The sequence below is a fragment of the Rhea pennata genome, unplaced genomic scaffold (genome assembly GCF_028389875.1).
Source record: "Rhea pennata isolate bPtePen1 unplaced genomic scaffold, bPtePen1.pri scaffold_40, whole genome shotgun sequence".
NCBI lineage: Eukaryota > Metazoa > Chordata > Aves > Rheiformes > Rheidae > Rhea > Rhea pennata.
In genome coordinates this window covers 2,075,522-2,099,280 of record NW_026907681.1, presented here as the reverse complement: position 1 = coordinate 2,099,280, position 23,759 = coordinate 2,075,522, and the positions used below count along the sequence as shown (strand labels likewise).

The 23,759-nt window shown below is 47.7% G+C and overlaps 1 pseudogene; it reads right to left on the bottom strand.

Moving 5' to 3' along the window:
- Positions 1-19: 19 nt before the first annotated feature.
- Positions 20-22,345, bottom strand: LOC134154764 (DNA polymerase epsilon catalytic subunit A-like; annotated as a pseudogene).
- Positions 22,346-23,759: the final 1,414 nt, after the last annotated feature.

The window sequence follows — 23,759 nt, the reverse complement described above, 5'->3', positions numbered from 1 at the left end:
AAAAAAAGACAGCAGGACAAGTTCATCACATCACTGCTGGAGCTGGTGGTTTGTACGGAGCAGCCACTCAATAGTTTCCAGCAGACAGGCCACGCTCTAGTGCCAAGCAATGCTCTGGAAGATGTTGATGTGCTCCATGAAGATCTGAGGGGGAAGATACCAGTGAGGGAGGGCTGCCCAGCACACCTCATGCATGAGCCAGGGAAGATGGAAGCTGGAGGGGACAGGGGGGAGAAGGCCAGGCCAGGAGAAGTTCTGCAAGCTGGTCAGGCAGGACTGCCTGGGTTGAGCACAAAGCAACGAATAAACAGCCAGAAAGCACAGAGAGATGAACTTGTGCCAGATGGGCTGAAAGGGACAAGTTATCACTGGGTTTTTCACTGGCTATTACAGAGGAGCTGCTGGCAGGAGGCTGGACCTGGTGGCAGGATGCACACATACCTGGGAAGAAATGGTGAGGGCAAAATCTCCAGCACAACTGCAGTACACAGGCATAGGTGTCTCCTTCACACCATGACACTTCTTGCACACCTAGAGGCAAAGGAGTTTTAGCTGGGATAGCAGACAAGGCTGAGCAGCTCAGTCCTTTGACAGGGCTCTCTGGGGAGACACCACTGACATCAGGTCAATGGGTCAGGCCTCAGCCAGCCAGCAAAAGGCTGCAGCTATGTGCTGAGAAGAAGTGGGGAGCGCTCGAGCCAAACTCTCCTCATCATATCTCCACTGCATCACGTCAGTCAGAGAAGTAAGGTTGGGCTGCTCGGTTTCAAGGAGCAGAGAGCAGCTTCAGCCCTCCTGCTGCAGCCTGCCACATCAAGGGCAGGCTCCCGCAGCACGGCCGCCCAGCACTCATCAAGTCCTGCAGCAGGTAGGCCATTAGCTTCTTCTGCAGCGCTTCCACCAGTGCCATTTCAATGGAATCCGAGTCATACTGGGCCTGGCAGTTGGAGCATACCCAACTGGGCAGCACTGACCCATCCGAGGGGCAGAGAGAAGGGAGATGAAAACAAGTGTGACTCTTCCCAAGAGAAAGCACGGTGCAGCCTCAGCCCTCGCAGCCTAACAAGAGCATTCAGAGAGCCCCGAGTGCCAGGAAGCCATAACCAATTTCGGGAGGGGATAAAGCATCAGCCAAAGCACCAGCACACCTCAAACTGTCACAGGCAGCTAGGAAAGGGGATGAGCAGAAAATAACCTTGAAGGGAGGTTTATCGCTGTCATGGAACCAAGCAGACCTTCAAAGCAAAAGGACTGAGAGAGAGAGAAAGACGGACAACATGTGAGTGAATGACAGGCCGAGAGCACAACCATGCTAGTGTCCCCAAGAGGGACTTAATGCATGCAGCCAGGGCAAAGGGGATTTCCTGGGAAAGGAAGGCTGTACCTGCAAGAGGGCAGGGTCCTTGCACAGGTCCAAGTCCCTGCAAAAATTGCACTTCCTGCAGATGACTTCAGGGAGCATGTAGGAGCAGCAAGGGTCCCGAAACTGGGCTTCTTCTGAGAACTCACCCACCTCAATGAGGCGCAGCAGGTCCCGGCGCAGTTTGTTTACTTGGTTAGTTATACTGGCATCCAGGGACAACACCTACAGGAGACAGTGTTAGGTAAGGCCACCAGCAGAGAAGACGGTCCTCACGGGGACTCACTCTGATGCGAGTGCTAGCTGGGCAAAACAAACTGATTGTAGAATTGCAACAGATTCTTAAAAAAAAAAAAAAGAAGAAGAAAAAAAAAAAAGAAGAAAGCACAGCCCACCCCACTAACCTTGTAGATGTATTTGATGAACTCTAGAGCTGGGTTGTTGAGTGGCAAGTAGGAGCCAGGTAGCACTGAGAACATGTCTGAGGGCTCAGTGGCATTATGGGAACCAGCCATCTTCTTCTGGATCTTCTGAGTGACGGTGAAGAAGCTCTGCGTGAGCTCGTTGGTCACATAATCCTGTGAGAAAGTGATCATGCCTGGAGAGGAGGAGCAGAGAGAGCTCTTGAGCCATATGGAAGCATATGGGGACAGCAAGGTGGGCAGCTCTCTTCCTGCTGCAGGACTGGCCCAGCAGTGCTGCACACAGCTCTCCCATGGCTAACTGTGGCTAACCGTACTCACCAGGCATGGCTCCCGTCTCTCCCAATGCCTCCTGGGACACCTGGCTCGTGGCCCTCCTCTTGATGGGAGCGCTCCCAGGGGCATTGTGCTGCAGCTCCTCGCTCCTCCTTCATGCTGTGGTACACAGCCACAATGTAGGCTGCAGAGACACGTAAGAAAAGCTCCAGATGCAGTCCACGATGGGAGAGTGGCACAAGCGCGACTGTGCTTGTCGACTCTCCTGGGGCACCAATGACTAATCAGGAACTAGTGACCTTCTTCCCCTCTCTGAGAGGGTTCACACTGGCGCTGAAACCACCCAAACAATGATATTTACAGACATGGAGGTGGTTCCTTCTGCATCACATCCAGCACAGTGCAATCTTTGACTGTAAGGGGTTCTTTGGATCACCATCAGAACCTTCTCAGTAGCACAGAGAGCTTCAAGAAGCTGTGGGGAATGCTGTGGATATGGCTTGGGCAGCAGTAGGGTGCGGATAGCTCTAATCACCAGAGGTAACATTCAAAGTAGGACCAGGCGAGCAGCAGACTGCACTCACCCAACACAATCCTGAGGAAGCAGTTCTGACAGGAGGCAGCCTGGGGGAGAAACTGCACGATGATCCAACTATTCTCCAGCAAGTCCTCCACATTTGCTTCTCCATCCTCCTCCTCTTCTTCCTTGTCCTCCTCTTCCTCACTGTCCTCATCCAATACTTGACTCTTGCTAGAGTCCTGCTGGAATGGAGCACAAGCCATGCCCAGGCTTTCGGTTGGTGATGTCGTAGCAGTTCCCTATATCCAAACCAATAGCTCCCTGCTCAACTCAACCCACTGCACCCCTGTCTCTGCAGGACTGAGCACTTCCCATCTCTTACCTCCCCAGAGTGGACGCTAGAACGCACTCTTCCCTTGATACCTTCGTAATTTGCTGGATCCATCCAGAGCAGGAATTCCCAGCAGCGGCAGAAGGAAATAGTCAGAGAGTGAAAGATCTCCTTTGAGTGGATGCTGGAGGCAAGAGACTGCAGTCACACACAATGTTGGCATCTTCCCTAGCTAATAACCTTCTCCATGGGAGGCAATGAGGAGCAGGCGATGTTAGCAAGAGAGCAGTTCACTTCTCACATCCAACCATGCTTCAGCAAATGGACTCAGTACAGAAGGCTGCAGAGCAGTCATTAGCAGAACTAAGGGCTGCAGAGGAATCATACCCACGCTTCAACTGCCTCTTGTGTCAAGATGCCTGTCTTAGGAGCCTACACATCATAGTATTCTAGAGATGCCTGCTGGATCACATCAAAACTGATACTCACGCTGGAACCTTCTTCCATGTCATTGATGTGATGGGACTGTAACACTGTGTTTACAGCCAAGCTCTGAATATCTGGCTCCAGGCACACTGTGAACAAACACAACCTGTCAACGGGCAAGCAGGGCAGAGAACCAGCAAGGACACAATCCCCTCTCCAGGTATGATGAATGCACCCACTTGCCAGGACTTTCCACAAGTTGTAAGAGCTCTTTACAGGTCTTGCTGCATCTACCGAGTGCAACATCAAGATATTCATATCAGGAAATGGTGAAAGCCTATATGGTACTGCAGCAGCATGGGAAACCGTGCTGCTCTCCAGACTGCCACACACCTTGTATTACAGGCTTTAAAGGACACTTTTGGCACATGGCCAGACCTCTCCCCTCTCTGGCTGTGATGCTATGTATGGATGGCCCCATTCACTGCACAGCTAAACAGCATAGCACCTTCCAACAAAACTTGGATCTACTTCCGCTCCAGGGGCCACCAGCTTTTTCTGGAAACTGCAGCAGAGGTGCTCAGAAGAACTATCAGTCAGCTTGTTTTGCATCACAGAAAGATTCATCCTAGCGACCACCAGAAGTGATCTTCTGAATGCTGCTATGAGAGGCCACAAACTAGGAAATAATCTGTATTTAAATGCCTACATGCATTTTCTTCTATTGCATACAGGACCTTCTATCCCCAGGAGATGCCAATTGCATATATCCTGTCCAGATCATCATTGCTCAACTTCTGAAGCTGTCAGCAACTGCAGAACGGCTCAGATACTCTTCTGCCACTGCAGCCATCCTTCTCCTGAGCTCATGGAAGAGCACTTAGCTCTGCTCCCACTCAGTGCTATCCTACCTGTGGAGTAGCAGCCAGGGTTGCTTATCTCCACTGAGGCTCTCTTGTCAAACTCCATAACTAAACGGTTATCATCAGCCTCTTTACCCCCCAGCTCTGGGCGGGCCGTCGGTGAGAGCCACAGCAAATGGTTGTGGCGACGGAGGTGGCGGGAGAAAAACAGGTCAGAACCAAAAGGTAGACATATCATCAGGGAGATTCCCAATGGGGATGTGGTAATATCTGAGGAAAGGAAAGAGGTACAGTCATCGGCGTAAACACATCAACAGAAGAACTGTGCCAGCATCATATTTGCTTGTCCCAACAAGGGCAAAAGCACAGAAGGTGAAAGCATCTGGCCTCATCTTGGCCTCAGGCTCCCGCAGTCTCCCTTTCCCACCCAAGCACGAACAAAGTAACCTCTTTAGGGGAATGTGGCCACCTCAGGCACCTGCCCTCCTCAAAAGCCTGGGATAGGCACGTGTCCAAGTTGAGGCAGTGGCGGATCACGCGGCAGGCTGCACGGCGCTGCCAGTCCAGGACTGAATAGCTGACGGCATCTGTTACTCAGACAGGGACCAAAGGAAACTCCTCGATGATGGGAATCCCACTTGCCAGTCGTTTCAGGTCCCAGTTAGACTGCACAGCAAGAAGTGTGGGGCCCCGGCGCTCATCCTACACAAAGGAGGAGAGGACATGCCCTGGTACATCCCTTCAGCCGGCACCTCTGCTCAGCAGGAAACCAGCTGTGTGAATGAGTGCTCACATGCCCCATTCCTGCAGTGGTCCCTGGTCCTCCACACAGTAGAGACAGTGTACTCAGAGTCTCTTGAAGCACCTCCCACTGAATAACCAGCTCCACAATTGAGAGCTGGGGTTTGGGGGTATGATCTAGCCTCACTGCTTGCATTGCGCTATGTAAGCTCACCCCAGGCAAGCCAGAGCCCGCAGGCAACATCCATTTTTACCCTTCAACTTTGGAGCACTAGCTGTGTGCAGAGAGCTATGCTTAGAGGCTGCTTGAACTGCTGGACCAATGCCTTCCATGCAATGTTTTCCTCCTCCCAGGTACCTGCGCTGACAAGGTCTCAATGGGGACCTTCCTCATGCCCTCAGCTCATACCTTGCAGCCCTGCAGGAGCCGCTGAATGGCTCTGTAGACTGTCTTGAGGTCGGTCTCAGCACGCACTTCAAAGGTGTGCTTGTCTGGAAGCAGTAGTTCTTCGCCCACTTTTTCCAGCACAGCACTGCGCTCCGATGAGTACATGTTGGTGAGGTTTGGCATCTGGTTGCTGCGTACCTGTACCAAATGCAAACGTGATCAGAGGGAACAGGGTTCAAAAGAGACAGGCTCCAGGCTGCAAATTTCAAGGAAGCTCTTTCCTCTACACATCACAATGCTTCACGTGACAGTTGAGGAACAGACCTGCTTGGTACACTTCAAAATACGAGAATCCCTGCTGCACAGCAGTAGACATCTGAGTCTGTGCAAAGAAACCGCTCAGCTCCAAACCGCTGCCTGATCCCCTTGCGTTCCCTCCCAAGCCTTTAAGCCCTACTCTTACCGTGTCCAGCACAAACACTGCAGCTTTGCGCTGAGAGGGGATGAAAAGGCCAAAGAGAGCTTTGTTGCCCTGGGAGCTCTGGTAGAGGTAGATGTGGCAAATACTTCCTAGAGACACAGAGCAAACATGCTGCATCAATAGTATCTTCAAGCTATTTGGTCCTGGGTACACAGACAAGCCTTCTCCTAGGGTGCCTTACCTGGCTCCAGCTAAGTAAACTGAGCCAGAGAGCACATTTCCAGGTGTTCAGTGTCAAAAGTGTCAGCCTCTCGCCCTGTGAGGTGTCTGACAAGCTGCCTGCTGACCATGCACACGCAACCCAGCTGGATCAGGGCTCGGAATAGTAACGGCACCTGTAGTGACAGGGACACTGAGATAATTCTCAAGCCACCAAGTTTTGAACTGCTTAATGAATCAATATCTTCATTAAAAGCAGGCATCCCAGCTGCCCATCTTCATTTCAGACTTACAGCATTAGAAGCGCTAGTACATTTAATCTTGGTCTCACTGCTTTCGTATGTCTACTACTGAATACAGTTTAGGTTCTTCTTTGCTCTTTCTGAACTTTAAAAAGTGGTATCCTATCCTTCCTTATGGAATACAGAGGTTTTATCACTGCACCCTGGCCTATGTACATGCCACATGCTGGGGTTTTCCTCATCTTTACTCGAAAGAACTCCCATACCTTTGCAGTTCAACTGCTAGCAAGATGGTTCTGGTTTGGTTTAGAGGAAACTCACTCTTCCCATTCAAGTGCCATCTTTTCCCAGAGTCTCCTAATTTCAAATAAATCTAAACCTCTTTCCCCTAAGGGGTTGGAAACCAAACAAGTATCTTTGCTCATATAAAACTGGGCACATTTCTGAGAAAGCTACTCGAGAGGGTCTTTCGTTTTAGCGTCTTACTAACTTGTTTCATTTGAGCTCCCATGCCTCTACCTGTGCCATTGGTACACAGACCAGTCAGCTACCACTCAGCACTCCTTAAAGGATGAAGAAGGAAAACGAGCACCTGGAAGGGTTACCTGAGTCTCATACACTCCCTCAGCGTCTGGAGCAGACAGGTCTGCATTGATTTCATTGATGTGCTCTTGGTACATGTCTTCAGGGACTGAGTAGTCGTAGAGATTGTAAACCAAGTTTGAGCGGGGCAAGATCCAGTTCACCTGCCAGGAAAACAGACACACTCAGCAGGGCACCTTGCTTCAGGCCGTGCTCCTCCCAACAGCAGGGGAACCTTAAAGGGCAGCAAGGAGTTGTAGTTTGAGCCAGCCTTATGTTTCCAGAAACATGCTGACTCAGGAAGCAATCTAGCTGCTGGTGCTGGTCATTCCTAAGGCAGTTAGCGGGATTTATGCTTTGTCCACATTGCAGTAACTGTCAACCTGCTTTCTGGTCAGGCTGAGATTAGCAGCAGGCAAAAGGGACTGCATTAAGGCGCATTAGCAGGGCTGGACAGGGAGGTCTTGTGAGGCAAACTGCCCGTAGTATCTGCCCGCAGTGGCTAGAGCAACTTACATGAATTCAACCAGCTGTTTTCCCTTGTAGAAGCAGCAGGGTCAAAAACATGACCCCCACCTTCCTGTAGACAGCTCCCTCCTCTGGTTTTGCAACGCGCTGATTGACATAGAACACTCTTGGGATGCTCAGTCTGATACAGTGCAGGTCGCTTCCGATCACTGCCCACAGCCTCAACAAGCCAGCCTGGCTGCTCTCAGCAATCTGCAGGACAGGGTGATTTAAGTTAGCTTTGCTGGAGAGATGCAACCCATTCTTAGCTCTTACATACACGCCATGGAGTACTTCTGGAATCTTCAAAGGCTCTACTACCTCTGACTTTGTTCTCCAAATAAGGAGCAATTGGTGACCACAAAGACAGCAGTGGACCCAAAGATTCATTGCTCTCAGCTCTGGCATCTCCACGTCCTGCTATTGTCCTACATGTACAGTGAAAAAAATTGTTCTGCCAGAGGAAACGTCAGAGCATGAATGAAGACAGCTCTGACTGATCTGCAGGCAGCACGTTGCATTGTGCTTCTGAAGGGAAGAGGACACCTGGCAAAGGCTCAAACACATCTCTTAGCTTTGGGCTAGCATTAGCTAACAAATTCATGCCATTGTCTGACTTTAGCCAAAGCATTTGGACATGCTGGATTAGGTGTCCCATCTCCAGCTCATGGTTACACACAGAGTCAAAGGCTGCATGTGACCTTAAACCAAACAAGACTTTTCTGGAAGATGAGAAGTGTCACAACAAGAGGCTGGGTCTCAGATAGCAGAGGCAACCAAGCATAACAAGAAATTAAGAAAATGCTTGGATTGTACCATCAACTTCTTCATGCTCGCATTGACTAAATCTAGGATTCAAGGCACACTTGCCCAGCTCCTCAGCTGAGCTTGCCCCACACAGGCTCTACATAGAAGTCCCAGATTTGCAATCAAGCACGATCATTTGAGGACCTCATTTCCTTACAAAGCTTCTCTGAGCCTGAGGCTATGCAGTCCCACATGACCTTCAAGGAGGTAAAACTAAAGTAGGATTGAGGTTAGCTGTCCCTGAAGTTCAAGGTTTGACTACAGGTATTGCAAACATGAGGCACAGGGCACTGAACTGGCCTCTGTGAGGGGTTAAGAGTGGGCCTGCCTTGCTGCCTGGTACCTGCACAATCTGCCAGGGCAAGTCCAGGATGCCGCGTGCCGTCCTGTACACGTAGCTGCTCAGTCCTTTGGAGAGGGTATCACGGATTATGCCTCCGCCTGTCATCACTCCACCATCCTCCAGGCGCCGCTTCTTCCGATGCTCCTGGTGCTGCCGAGCCTGCAGCTCCCATTTCTTCTTGTGCTAGCACAGCCAGACCAGTTGTTCTTCCTAATCAGAGAGAGAGTACATGAACAGGAACCACAGAAATTAGCACGCATCTCCTACACATGAGGATCAAGCACCATAAAGCCGAGCCCTTCCACCTTCAGATCCTGATCATGTTACTGGCATAGCTGTGAAGTTGCCATTGGCCTGACTTTCTCTGCTAGTGGGACTCTCCCGGTAACATTTCCCTTTGTAGTTTTCAGTCATAGAAGCGCAGACGGTTTCAATAAACATACAGCTTGCTACGCCCTGTTCCCTAGCTAGCTAGGCAGATGATCATACTCCCAGGATGTTTCCTGGATTCCTCCTGCCCAGTCTACTTCACTTACCTTAGTAGTGCCCATGGCAGCAGGTGGGTCCAGGATCTCTCGCCAGGACTGCGACAGTTCCAGATACTGGGACATCTGCTGGCTTTCCTCTGCCGTACGGACCCGCTTCCGTTTATTTGCAACTGGAACCAACGGCTGAAGGGGCTTAGCAGCCCCCAAATCCTCTACGTCTCCAATCTGGGAGCTCGGTGTTCCCCCCTGGTGCTGGTTAGCAAGGACCTGAGAGAAACGACAGCAGGAAGTTTTGGGTGCTGAGGACACAGTATCAGCAAGAGAGGCCCATCAGCACAGCCAGCTCCTTTCTCTCACTCTTATTACCTGTCTTTTGTCTTCAGAAGTGAAGAGCTCATTCATTTTCTTTTGTCTGTGCACTCCCCGGAGTCTTCTAGCTTGTGAGACATGGAACAGTTCTCTGAGATCAGCTCAAACAGCTCTCAGTCAGGCATGTTGGCAGCCTGAAAAAAGGAACAAGGGGAAAAAAATCACTATCAGGAACCTAATGATCAAACCTCGTTGCTATTATATACATGGAACATTTAAACCGATTGATATGGCTGTCTTTATGAGGAGTTTGTGAGCAATCTCTGCTCCAGTTGCCAACATGACCTATGGAACAGAGATCACGGACATGAGGTCTGCATCAAAACTCCTGCTGTGAATGCAATACTTTGAAATGATGTTGTACGGCAAACTCTTAGTGGGCCCAGCTCTGTAGTGCCAGATGCAAAATACAAAGGGGAAGTGCTCCCAATAAACTCCCAAGCAGAGCAGTCGCTCCGGCTTTTCATCTCTCCTGCTCCCCGGTTTGAGGCTCTGTTTTCTGGCATTGTCTCTGCTCTTGCTGGTTATTTTAAAGCTAATCTCTTCTGGCCTCCTCAGAAAACATTCTGCAGGCAAATGGTTCTGCCATCCTCTGTCTCAGTGAGTGGCTCTAGAGAAAGTCCTTGGTGCAAGAGGGCCACCACGCTACCTCTGTGAAAGACGTGACTGGAGGACAACGCTTACCCACAATTAAGCGGTAACAGCTGACAAAAGTGCTGTAACAACAGGTCTGGTGCTAAAAGACCCTAAAGAGCAGCCCTAGAGAATCAAAGAGGCAGAAATTACATACAAACAGCCATCAGAGGCACAACGGACCAACCATTCTCTTCAGACAAAGTCCATCCTCCCTACAGTGTTAGGGTAGCTTTGACCTTCTCTGGCCCCAACCTGGCAAGACAAACATGCAGCGGATGCATATCCTGCAAACCCTACACTCACCTTGCTCTACAGTACATCCAACCAGTAATAAGCCACCTTGGCTACAGAGGCAGAGACCTCCTCCAGTGTGGTGCCTTTCAGAAAGGCCTCAAATACAGAAGACTGGAATATCTTCACCAACTGCAGCTCTCCCCATTGCTTCACCTCAAACCCTTTCAGTTCAGCCAAGAATCCATCTTCATTGAAGACTGCATACCTAGGATATAGACCAGCTTTTGCACAAGCTCTGTGCCAAGGAACACATCTCCCAGGATGCTGCTTACTACCCTCCTGCCAAAGTACTTCTAGTATTGCCAAACCAGGCAGCCACCAGGTAAATTAATCCAAGCTGTGGGGCTCTGGACTAGCATGATCTAGGCATATTTACACAGCTAGAGACAACAACATCATGAACTACTTCACCCCCAGCTGCAAAAGCACATCAGCCTCTGTCCCCAACTTGCCAATTCTAACTGGCAAAATGTTCTTAAATGCACACAAATAAAGGCCAAGAAGTGAGAGTCAGGGTGAGAGGAGTAGAGAAGTGGAGTGAAATACTAGGAAAAGCCTTATACAGGAGAATGAAGCTTTGTTTGGAAAACAGGAGGGGACGCTGGCAAAATGGACTCAGAGGAAACTGGACATTGCTATCGAAACAACTATGACAACACACTGCCCTCTTTTTTTCTGTCGTGTTTCTTGGATTTCACATGCCTGCCAATTATTTGTATGGCTCAATACAACCATCACAGGAAGCTTCAGTGGAACAGAGGTGAGACTCAAGCGTACATTGCTTTGTCACCCCTCCTCCAGGTAGTCTTTTCTTCCTCAGCTGGCAGCGGTACCTGCCAGCCAGCTCCACACTACTGCTCTTTCCACTTGGAGAGTGAGCAAGAAATAAGTGCACTTGCTGACATCCCAAGAATCACAGGAAAAAATCAAGGGCCCCTGAGATAAAGACTCCTATGAGCAGAGTTCATTCAGTGCTTGACATCCTCTTGACTTCTGCGATAGACTCCCTTGGCATGCAAAGGCACTCACAATGGATGCTGGAGTTCATCCAACAGAGACATTCAAGCAGAAACAAACATAGTCTTGTACAAACAGAGAGTGCTGGAGGACAGTGACAGTATTTTCTGAACCCAGACCCAGGTCTGTGGGCAGTCCTCTTGTGATTGCTCGTGCTCGTATTTAAGCAGGCTGCATGAGAAAGTCAGTGAAGTCAAGTGCAATTGCTTTTCTATGCCATGATGGCACTGGCAAGATCCACTCCTTCCCCTAGATGGGGATTAAAGTGGAAACCTCTGGGAAAAGTATTACTAGAGGTCTGTAAACTTGAGAGAGGGACAGACAGAGATTAGGGAATTTAAAGAGAAAAGATAGAAAGAAAAATCAAAGTTTGCCTGCGCATCTCAGAACCAAAAAGGGAGACCATGACTAATCAGAAAGTTTGAGAAGTGCTGTTTTACTGTTATCTTCAGAAATTTACTGTCAGATGTGTCAATTAAGGCCAGGGCATAGCTGGATTCAAAGACTGATCTCATGCAGGGAACTTGCCGTTTAAAGACAGCATGATCTCGGTGGTACGCAGCAACAAGCAAACCAAACATGCTGCCAGCTCCAGAGGACTGGCAACACGGGGCAAGGACTAACACGCCTCAAATGTAGTCAAGGAAAAGGACCCTCAATCCCTTCCCTTGGGAAGTGGTGATTTTTCAAGCTTTGAACTCTTACCTTTTCTTCAGCTTCTTGCCTTCCTCCTTGGACGCTGAGAGGATCATGGCCAAGTAGGGCCCATCCACTTCAAAGAAGATGCTGTTCTCTGAGCGTGTGGCATAGGTGAGAGAGGCTGGGTCCGCCAGCTCCTGGTACTCATCATTTGTGAAGCCTTCCTGCCGGCACAGCCCCAACAGAATAGCCTCACTCAACAGCTCGGCTGATTATACGAGCAGATAGCCCCCAGATACATCATCCTGTCTGAAGGGATCACTGATGGCCTTTGTTCCTTCCCGATGATGGGAAGGATCAATCCCTGCTCCCCTGAGGGAGCATAACTTACCCTATCTTAGCAGAGAATAAAGTGTCCTGATTCCTTGTGACCAAGCAACTCCTTGGAAACCTACAGAACAATTTAGCAGGTAGGACTCAAACATGGGACCTGAAGAAAAGTGCAGGAGACTCTAAAGTCAATTCTTTTGGCTCATAGCCATAAATATCTGAGCAAGCAGAGCATGGGACCTTGTTGATTTGACTCCTACTGCTTCTGGCAGTCTATGTACAGAAGCAGACACCAACCCTGGTCTCTTACACTATACCCTCTCTGCTATATCAGAGTCTCTCCTTCCACTCAAACGCCAGTTTGAGCTATGGGCTGTGCAGGGCAGAGAGTAGCTGTGTGGCAAGCAAAGCTGTCAGCCCCAACGTCCTGCTCATTACACAGGCGACCAGAGACAAAAGACAGGCTGTCCTCTGGGCTGAAGCCAACTCCGAGAACAAAGATGCATACTCCACTGCCAGTAGAGCTACTCCCTTCACAAGAACTGCCTGATTGGCTTGCAGGCCTACAGAAGGCTAAAACATTTTCTTCCCTTTCACTGTTTTTACCAGACTGTACAGCTGGCTGGTACAGATGCCAGACTCACCTTCACGGGGATGTTCAGCATGGCACCTGGGTAGCAGATTGTCACCTTCGGCTTCTTTGCGTTGGTTGACTCGATGACAAAGTTTTCCGGGAAGCTGTTGGGAAGCACACACCAAATCCCATCTCTATCCAGTTCTAGAGGTCTCCTAAGAACGGAAGAAAAAAAATCACCATCAGGAAGAGATTGGAAAATATGCCAAAGAACTGTTCTCTGTCCACAAGTCAGGCAGAGGCAGTGTCCTTTCTGCAAAGGAAGTCCTAGTCATACAACACCAGTTGCATTAATAAGCCATGGCAATGTCAGAAACCTGAATCTCCAGAACACCAGAGCTTCCACTGATTAATCCCACATCTATCCCACTGCTCCTCTTCTCTGCCAGTCAAATTCTGCCCTTACCCATCTGCTCACACTACATACAGGAGAACCTTTCTTCCTCAGCTCAGCACATACTCACCCAAACTGCTCAATCAGCTCCCTAGCCTGTGTGATCATATTTGCTCCAGTGAAGCACACAATCCCAGCCATTTCCATGGAATACCAGCAAGCTCTGTGAATGGAGGAGGGACAGTCAAAAGGCTGCAGTGCTACCTCTTAAGCACAGCTGCGGGGAAGCGCATCAGGTCGTACAGAAAATAAAGTCTCAGGGCAAAAAAGACAATCACAGCAGCCCTCAGGAGATCATTTTCCTTTTCCTTCCCTGTGATACTTCAGGAAACCGCACACCCTGAAGAATCACCTATAGACAAACCCTGCCATCCATTGCCAATGCTACAGGGCCTTGTTTAGCAAAAGTCCCTGCTAAGGGGACTAATAAATAAGAAGTCATTAGTAGGAACAAAAAAAAAGTGTTACAGGGATCACCTAGCATACCCCTTGTGCTTTGGAAGCACGTTAACAAGGTGAGAGCCTCACTAGAACAGCTCTGGTTTACAATGCTCCTTGCTGGAGGACTCCAGCAATGACCACAGGTGAGACTCACCCTTTACGCATGACATAGCCATAGAAAGAATTGAGGACACACTTGTGTGCCAGCTGCAGGGAGTCATAGAGGATTTCCATATTCTTGCAGTGCTTCACTTCAGAGGCATCGCCTGTCTCCACAGCCGCAGACAGCTTTTTCTTCCACACCTGATGGCAAGAGGCAGAGTCAGGACAACCCTACATTCCACTACAGGCAGTACCAATAGCCAGATATTCCCCCCACCTCAATCCTAATATGACACCGTGATCCTAGAACAGTATCAGTTATTAAGATAATTCCTCTTTCTTTCTGCTCTTTCTTTTGCATTTGAGGGGGAAGCGTTCGGCACAGGCATTATGCTATATTATGGAAGAGTCTTGCAGCATCAACTGTAACTCACACCCATAGTTAGAATTACCTAATCCCAGCAGAACTGCCATCCTACATCAATTCTGTCACACCACGTATTGTGCTGGCAAGAACTAAATGCTTGCAGCAAGAGATTAGATCGAGACTAACAGCAGAACCATTTCAGCAGAAAAGGCCTCCCAGCCACCTCCGTGATTCACGACAGAACTAGCAATAACTGCAAAGCAAATGGCTCTTTATTAAACTCTTCCAGAGACAGAGTCCCAGCGTCTTGTCATTTCTTTCAACATATTAGCAACTACATTTCAGGCTCCTCCCTCTGCCACAAGACTCCAAACATTTGAGAACTAGAACATGCTGCTTCTTTCTCCTAGAATCAATCACTTCTTAGCCTAAGATCAATTGTTTCTCTGCTTGTCTCATCTTTCTCTTTGAAAAGTACCCTACACTGAACACAAACCAGATCACAAAATAGTTGAGCTGAGGATTTTCTAGATCCAGTAAAAGCCAAAAAAAACCCAGCTGTTTTCTTTCCTAGCACTGAAAGTGATTGCATCAGAGAGCTAGGAACCACTGTGGCAGCAGCTGTTTAGGATTCAACAGGGGAAAAACCTGCACTTGCACCAGAGCTGTCAGGAAAGCTAATATTTCTTACTGACCATAAAGATTGAGCAAAATGATCCTTTAGGGTTCAAGTTTTCAGTGAGAGGTGAGGACCTTCTAGCTTTGGCAGCACAAATAAAACAGAAATTCAAGCCCAGCACCTCATGCAGCCCCTTGAACTCACAGCGACGGTCTCTGAAAGCTCGTACAGTGTCTACATAGAAAGAGTTCTCTCGCTGGCAGATGGTGGTGACACGCTCCTCCACCTTGGTGACGTGGATCTGCTCATAAGCCTTGCGGCAATAATCTAGTAAAGGGAATAAACAGAGAAAGCTTTCTCAGAGATCAGTGCCCCACTATGGATGGGAAGGATGAACACAACGGCATCGGGCAAACCACACAGATCCACAGATCTGAAGCTTTCAAGGCACCAGTCTGAGAAAAATTCCATCAATGCAAATAAACATCATACCTGGGAAAGCAAGGAAGCAGACCTGCTACAAAGGCAAGGGGAGGAAGATACTAATATGGGGAGAAACAGCACCTCTCTAGAGAGATGCAGAGGTGTGTGTGGGAAATAAATTGCCCATGAGGGCTCATCCACAAATTCAGGCTCCGCTCAAAGCCCCCACTAGCTAGATGCTTCTGCTGAGCAGTACCACTTTAGGAGCAAAAAGTGAAAGGATATCGACACATGTGTTTCACTGACATGCTTAATGAGTGCTCATTAAAGAACAACAACAAAAAACCCCAAACAAAATATCACCTTTCATGTGTCTCAGCTCAAATACATGACTCTCCGTGAGAAAAGAGAAACACTGAGACAAAAAACAGCACTTGCCTCCTCCTCAAAAAACGTACAGGAATTGGTTGGGATCCTAGGGGAAAACTGTTGCAGCATGAAACCGAGATCAAATTCAGTCTGAGCCAGCAAGAACTAAGTAGCCCCAGACCTGAGAGACAAGTAATTAATGATGTGTTTGTAGTCTAGGCACCAAAAACCTGCTCCAGATAATGCCATTTATTTTCACCTGCCAGTTGCTTCTTCTCATACTTGGCCTGCTCTTCACGGGAAAGCTCGTGGAACGCCCGGGGTGCTCCATCTGGATACAGAGCAGGAAACTTCTCAGGCTCCAGTCGTTGCTGGATGCGGTGATACTCGCTGCAGCTTGCAGGCACTGCAAAGGAACAGCAACTAGGAGCTTTCCAGGGGAGGAACAGGAATCGGTCTCTGTGTCTTCAGCTCACACTGCAAGCTCTATCCATGCTGCAATGCAACAGGGAACTTGACAAAGCAGACAGCAGAATTACACTTACTGAATTCTCCTCTCCACTGCCAAGTCATCCGGCGCTGACGATTAGCACCTGGCTTGTTGAAGTCACAGGCAGCACATGTGGCCTCATCCACCACTGCTGAGGGCTGGACACAGGTCAGACACACCCATGTTAGAGAAAACAGAACTGTCTCCAGTGACATATGCCAGAAGGAATCGATGTTGGGTACTAGAAGAACACAAATGTGAACATCACAGAGGTGACGTTCAGTAAGTTTTCCTTTCTAGAAGCTTTTCAGAACACAAGTTACAGCAAAAACAATGACTATTCTTTGGAAGAAGCCAGCTAAAGCTATTGCTCTACCTTGGACAGACCTTTCGGCTCTGTACACCTGGCAACTGTAACAGCCTGACTGGATTTCAAACCGAGCCTTATTTTATCCCCCTGTCCAGGGCAGAAAGTTTATTGTTTGCCGCTAAGGGGATCAAATCGGAGGGACCTCCTAGACCATCTGCAAGACAAAACAGAAGACACCTTCCTGACTGGACTGAGGTTACCCACCTGCAACCTGTTGGTCAGAATGATGTTGGGGTACATGGCCCCTACATCTAAATGGTAGATAAGGGGGCATTCAATTCCGTTAGGAACATCCTTCAAGGAATTCAGCTTGACTTTGATTTCATCACAAGCCTGCGGGGAGATGTAAAAAAGTAAAATTCAAACAAGAAGGAATTAATGATGCAGTCACATACGCACTATATTTGATCCTTTACTTCCGACATGCACAGAGACACCTGCCACTGATTCTGGGGAACACAGGAAGAGTATGAAAAACTAAAGGAATAGGATTAAGAAGAGTAGCAGTGACGAGTCTTCTTTAGCCACCAATCTTTAAGGTTTTCTTTTGGACCTCCAAGGTAGGTTTCATCTACACTGCAAATGTCTACAGATAAGTTTCTCCTGTCTCTTTCCATGGAGTATAAAATGAGTCTAAACAGGCATCTTTAACATGTGGTGTCTCACCAGACATATTCAGGATGAGAAAAATCAGCCTTGCCTCCAGCCTATGCCAGTTCTTTATTAATATGGGAAATAAGGCACAGATGGACATGGGGCAGAACTCAAAGCTGAAGAAAGTTGTTATACAACACCAATATGTGTGCACAGGACCCAGGCTTGCCTAAAGAAATGTGCTGCAACTCCACCCTCACAGTTCTGCTCTCCCTGGAAAGCCCAGTCATGCCTCTGGCCCTGCAGGCTGAGGCAGGACAGCAGACCTCCTGGAAGTTGGTGACTTGATCCAACGGCAAACCTTCTTCCTCTTCGACAGCATGCCGGAGCGTCTTCTCCACATGCTGCACCAGGAAGTTAAAGGCAGAAGGATTCTGCAAGGATACAGGAATGATACCGAGACCTCTTCTAGCCCTGACACCCATCCTCGCACACTGCCCAGGGAAGGGGGGCAGGGGGTGACAGCTTCTGCAAGATTATCCATGCTCCAGCGTAGCTTCGGCGATCTTTGAAAACAGGCTCACTACTTAGCAGAGCATGTCTCAGTATGGGTAGAGAGCAATTCATCTCATCTGAAGGGCAGATGGCTGAAACAGGTCAGCTGAATGGCATTTTGAAATGCCCCTTCGTTCACTGATCAGCTCCAATGTGAGCAGGCAGAAAATGGCTGACCTCCACAGCCAACTTGAGAGCTCTCTAGAACTGAAGGACGGTGGCTTTCTGCTAAGAACCCTACAACTCACAAAAGCCTACACCACTCGCACTAGGGCAAAACACAAAGCAGAGAAGAGATGGTGGCTGCTCCCCGGCCCTTGGAGTTCTCCTGCAAAGGAGGCTATATAGGGCAGCTAACAAGAAGAGAAGATTGCATGCATGTTCCAGAGTGCAACACTTATGGGGCTGACCTAGCAGTCAGCTGCTCACATATCTAAGGCTCTAAGGGGCCAAGGATTTAGATTTAAGGTCCTTCTAAATTCACAGTGCACGTTCCCTTAAGATCATTCACGAGATTAAGGCCACTAAAATAAGCAGCACTGAGGTGTGGTGTATCACACAGCAAAGAGAGAAGTTGCCTCTAAAACTTACAATCTAGACAGTAGCACCAACCAGAAACAGGTAAAAGAGGCCAAAAGAAGCTTGGCTTGAGTGGGAGAAGGACAAAGATATAATCCTGATGAGACAAAAACAGAGTCATCTCTGCCAACAACCACTCGCTCAAAGAAAACCAAAAACCAAAAAAAAACCCTCAACCAACCAATAAACAAAGTAAACAAACCCACACAAAAGCAATGAACCACTCTCCTTGCTGTAACACTGTCTTTACCCAATAGCCAGTCTGAGGTCATGAAGAGCAACTTCTCCAACCCCTCCCACCTAAACTCTAAGCAGGTTCATACACTCAAGCCATAAATTAGGTATCAGTTTTATAACAGGTATTGCTATTGGGTATCCCCCAAAAGAACAGAGGATGGTAATTCCAGTTGGAGGGTTATTCCCTACTGCCATGTTCTCCAGAAAGAAGAGAAAGAGCATCATTGCATTACCATTTTAAAGCCTCTGTCACAACACCTTGATTGTGTCCTTACCTTTTTAAAGCGGCAAGGGATGTCACTGCGAAAAACCCCAGGTTCCAGAGCTTCCACCTGGCCTCCTACATACGTCTCCGAGTCCAGCACGTGGCCATCATCTGTAAGTTTGCTGAACTCCTGCTCCTGCTTGTTGCGGAAGATGATGTTGGCGTGATAGGCCTGAACCATCAGCAATGCCTCACACAGTGTCCCAGAACCTTTTCTTAACACCTGTAAAAGACAGACATCAAAAACTGGACTTAGAAAGAAGCGCTGTTAAGGGTGCTGCTGGAATTAGGCTGGCCTTATCACCACATCATTGAACTTAAATGTCTGATTTGGTGCCCAACATGATGTGTTTATTCAGGCAGTATTGAAGCCCAAGGCAAGAAGGAGCACAGTAAGGAAACAAAACCAACTCCTTCACTTAGGCTACCCATAACTGGTCTACGGAAAAACAGCTATGACTGCTGTACTGCAGAAAGGAAGCGCATTTGGAGACTACTTTCCCTCCTTTCCTTGGGAAAAACTATCCAAACTGTAGAAATTAGTTCTATTGCTCCGTTGCAATGCCCCGAGTACTACCGTTTTGCAGAAGTGTAAATAACACAAATATACAGTGCAACGCCAATGCCAGAAACACATCAAGGAAATTCTATTCTTCCCTAAGCTTAAGTTCTTTCAGGTGTCTGAAATTCAGCAAGATACACTGACAACTTCTCAAAGACACTGCATTAACTTAAAGGATTTCACAAAGCTCTAACTCAAAGGTTCACTAATACTGCAGATGCCCAGAGATACAGCACAGGGTGGGAACACCTGAGGCTCCTCTGTAGCCGTCCGGCACATCTCTTCAGGGTCCAGCTCCACTGCATCATAACCCAGTTTTGCTTTCGCTGCTGGTTTCAGGTTGTGACTTCCCACTGGCAGGTAACTCTCTCTCTTCACCCACCTAGACAGAATAATGAAAATGCCAGTCGACGAAGAGACAGCCCTGCACTTCAGAAAGGGCTGCTACGTACAAAAAGATCTGCATTACTCTAACAGGGAAAGGTGAGAGCAGAACATCCAAGTGCAGTGGAATAAGAAGCTGCACAGCTTTAGACAGTCTGCATATCTACCCATGCTCTTAAATTCTGACTCGTACAAATTCTGCTATTCAAATCATTTCTATTGCTCAGATTTTTCTCAACCCTCATACTTCAGAGACTTCAAAGATAAACGTTTAAACACAGGAGGAGGTATCAGCAGGACTGCAAAGAGAGGCAGTTGTTTTCCAGAGTCTGGACACTGGTCCAATGTGAAAAAACATTCAAGTCACAACTGCCAAGACAGACAGCCCTCTCCTGTACACACACACACACACACACGCACCCTTTCTTTTCCTCTCTGTGCTAGGCAGGCTGTTGGGTTAGAATATGGCCCTGTGCCCACTACAACGGTTTGGTCTTATCCTGTCCTTTTACCTGCTATCCAGGACAGTTCTCAAACTCCCAATGACAGCCACCAGCAGACTGTATAAACACAGTTAGTCGTTCAGGCTAGTGTGGGCAAGACGTAACTTCTGTACATAATGGCACACAACGGAGTACCGAGTAGAAGCAGCACAACCAAAGATGGGGGTGCTAGTCCTTTCCTAGTAAGATGTAACTCATGATAGCAGTGCACAGAGATGGAAAAGGGACAGTATTCAAATACATCAACTGTAGGCATTTTATACAAATTTAACAGATAAAGATGCAGTTATACGGTACAGACACAGCATTCGGTACCTCAGACAATCCATGTGGATGCACTGCGGGGCTTTGTACTCTCCCTGGCTGCCCTTCTGAAATCCAATCTCCTGATACATATTAATTCCATGAGCTGCTGCTCTTGCTTCCACAAAAGGCCTGAGGAGAGAGACAATGCAGAAGAGAAGAAACAAAGCAGTCCCTTTCCTCCACCCCATCCCCACCCCAAGGGTTTCAGAACTGCTTTCTTGTAAGCTACTTAATGAGGAATTTTTCTTGTGAATTCTCCTTTGCTCCAGACCTTACCCGTGAGAGCTGGCCACAGGGAAAACTCCCTGTAGGGCAGAGCTACTGCAAGAAGGAAGCTGCTTGCTTACATCCTATACCAGGAGGCAGAACATTATGATCGAGTTTCCCTCACTCCCCAAAGGCTTGGCTGCTCTGGTCTCCCTATTGTTCTGCAGTTCTCTTTTGACACTTTGCCTGTTCTCCAGTTACTGAGGTCATCAGTGTACAAACATTGCCAAATCAACAACGATCTAGAAGTAGCTCAGCAATCCCTGGACCAACTGATGAGACTCTATAGAAGTTCGTATTTCAAAGCCAATAAACATAGCTCTGCTCAGGATAAAAAAAAAAAAAAAAAAAAGTTCTGAATTCCACCTCCCCCTCTTCGACAGTCCTCTGCAGGCTGGCAATCCAAGACTCAGCCCAGCACTCCAGATAAAGAGCACATAATCAGGATGTAAACAGGTTCCCAAACTGGCTGGATAGTCTGCGTAGATAAGAACGCATGTGGCCGCTATGTGACCTCCAGACAAAGGACATACAGGCTGGTACCCAATCTCACCTCATGGCCTAGACAACATTTCCTTTTAGAAACCAGGTTAGTTTTCATTCCTGATCTTACCAGTCAAAGAAGTCTCCATCGTATGTGACAATGATAGTAGCTTTGGTCTCCTGGACATGTTCAAACCGCCTCTGCATTAAATGAGCCTAGTATGCAACAGAGGATTAAAAAATAAAAAAACAAAACAAAAAACATCTCCCCCACAAACACAAACACTCAGCAAATTCACCTCCTGCAGGCAGGCACTGGATATAATACAATTGATGCAGTCCTTCCCCTCTGCTCTTGACCTAGCTAGAACCCGATCTGCCTCATCGTCACACCATGAAATGAAAGCATCACCAGCACCGTGACTGTCCGCTGTGCTCCCCAAAGATACACTCTATTGGGTGATAAGCTCTCTTTGGCCTACAAGAGACCAAGGCAGATAAAAAGCAGCCTGATTTCCCAAGTAGAACCTACTTACCTCATCTGGTTCATTAGACACAGAATGGACCCTCACACTCCGGCTTCAGAGTAAATTCAAAGTCCTCAATATCCTCACAGACAATCTCCTTGTTTGTGATCAGATAGCCCTAGAGAGTTGACAAAGGAAGAGTTACTGAGGACTCAGATCCCTGCTACACCAGGGACAGGTTCCTGAACAACCGGAACACACTGCCTAAAGGATGAAATAGTCTTCCATCGATGCAATAATCCTTGCACAGCTTGATAGCTAGAGCTTTTGTCAAGTGGGAACGGCTCTTTGGAGGTCACCTTCTGAACAATTGCTTACAATCAACTAAGGATGCCAAAAGGGAGACAACTTAAGGACTATACTCTCCAAATTACTACTGCCCCTCAAAGGGGCACCAGTAGCCTTAGCTGGGTTCTCCAACATACAAAACGAGGAAATCCTTATGCATCATTCAGACTAGACTTCAATTTTATTTCCACAGCCATTACATATAAACCAAGCAAATAGCAACAAAGCAAGCCAGGGACCAGACCGCCAAAGGTGACATGCTCGTTTGCTGTCTAGCATTTTGCTCCAAAGCATGAAGAAAAGAACTGTTGTTCCATTACCTGCCCATCAACCACATAGAAGATCATCATGATCCGGTCTGCCTCTGCATCAGGAAACTTCAAAGGGAGTTTGGTAGTTTCAATGCCAAAGGCGAGAACAACCGGATCCTGAATATGACCAAATACATTAAACTCAAATCAGCTTTAGAGTATGATTTAACGAGCAGTTCTCATTAGATTAACAACTAATTTACCTAAGTAGGTTTATGCACATCTCAGACCCAGCAGGCTTGACTGTAGGAGACAAGGTAGCAACAGTGGTACCCACTGATAACCAAACAGCAAAATTCATTAACAGGAGAGAACGGAATAACAAAAGCTTCTCTTTAATGCAACAACCCCCTTCGAGAAAGAGAGTCATCAGGATTGACAGCACGTGAGGAAACACTGCGCAGGCAAAAAACACTTATTACCTCTATGCCTTTATAATAAAGGTTTCTTATGGCATTGGATTTATAAAGCATAACAACGAGTTTAAGAATAGTTGGGCACCCCAGGAATCACCTGGAACAAATGATGTACACCTCTCAGTTGGGCAGGAAGTGCTCACTTCACTAGATTCCTCTTCCTTTGAAATGGTTCAACTGAAATCAGACATCAGGTGTAGGAAACCAAAGAGAAAATTGGAATTCTCATTTGTACTTTTTAGTCTGTGTGACTAGGGGAATCCTAAGAAGCCCATGGGCCAACCATCCTAAGGAGACCTCTTTCCTTGACAGCATAGACGTATAGACATCGCTCGCCTGGTCTCGCTCTCTGTTTTTCCTCACAGCAGGAGAGATCTCTTTCCGCACTTTCACCAAGTCATCCACCACGTGGAAGGATAACTTAATGTAGTTCTGCTTAAGACCCACCAAGTGATTTGGCTACAAAGCAACAAGACAGTGCCAGCTAAGGGTGGAAAAGAGTAATGAGGGAAAGGGGAAGACTGCTAACAGTAAGAAAGCGTTGGAAATGCAAATTATACTGGCACACGTGGAAGAACTGGCCAAAGAAGAGGTAGTAATTGGATGGAAAGACTAGGAGTGAGAAGAGATGCTAGCAAGCACATAAGACAGCGAAGAACATGTGAGCTATGCCAGTTCACACCAAGGGCCATCTTGTCTTGTTGTCTGTTTCCAAGCGCAATCACCAGTACACACCCAAGAAAGAGTAAATGTATAGTATCTCCCTCTGCCACAACACTCTTAATCTCCAACCATTTCTAGCTCAGGAAGTTTCTTGAGCATCCTGTGAAAAAGACTATGTGCTGGAGCAGAACATATATTTTATTTACTATAACTATAACAAGCAATTACTATCAATAAGCAATAATTAGCCTATTCATGATATGCAATGCAAACAGTGCTTGAAGATTAAAGGTAAGCATACTGCTTCCCTTTACTGCTTAGCCCCTTTCTACTCCACTTGAGCTCGAAAGAAAGAAAGAAAGAAAGAAAGAAAGAAAGATTAGTTATTC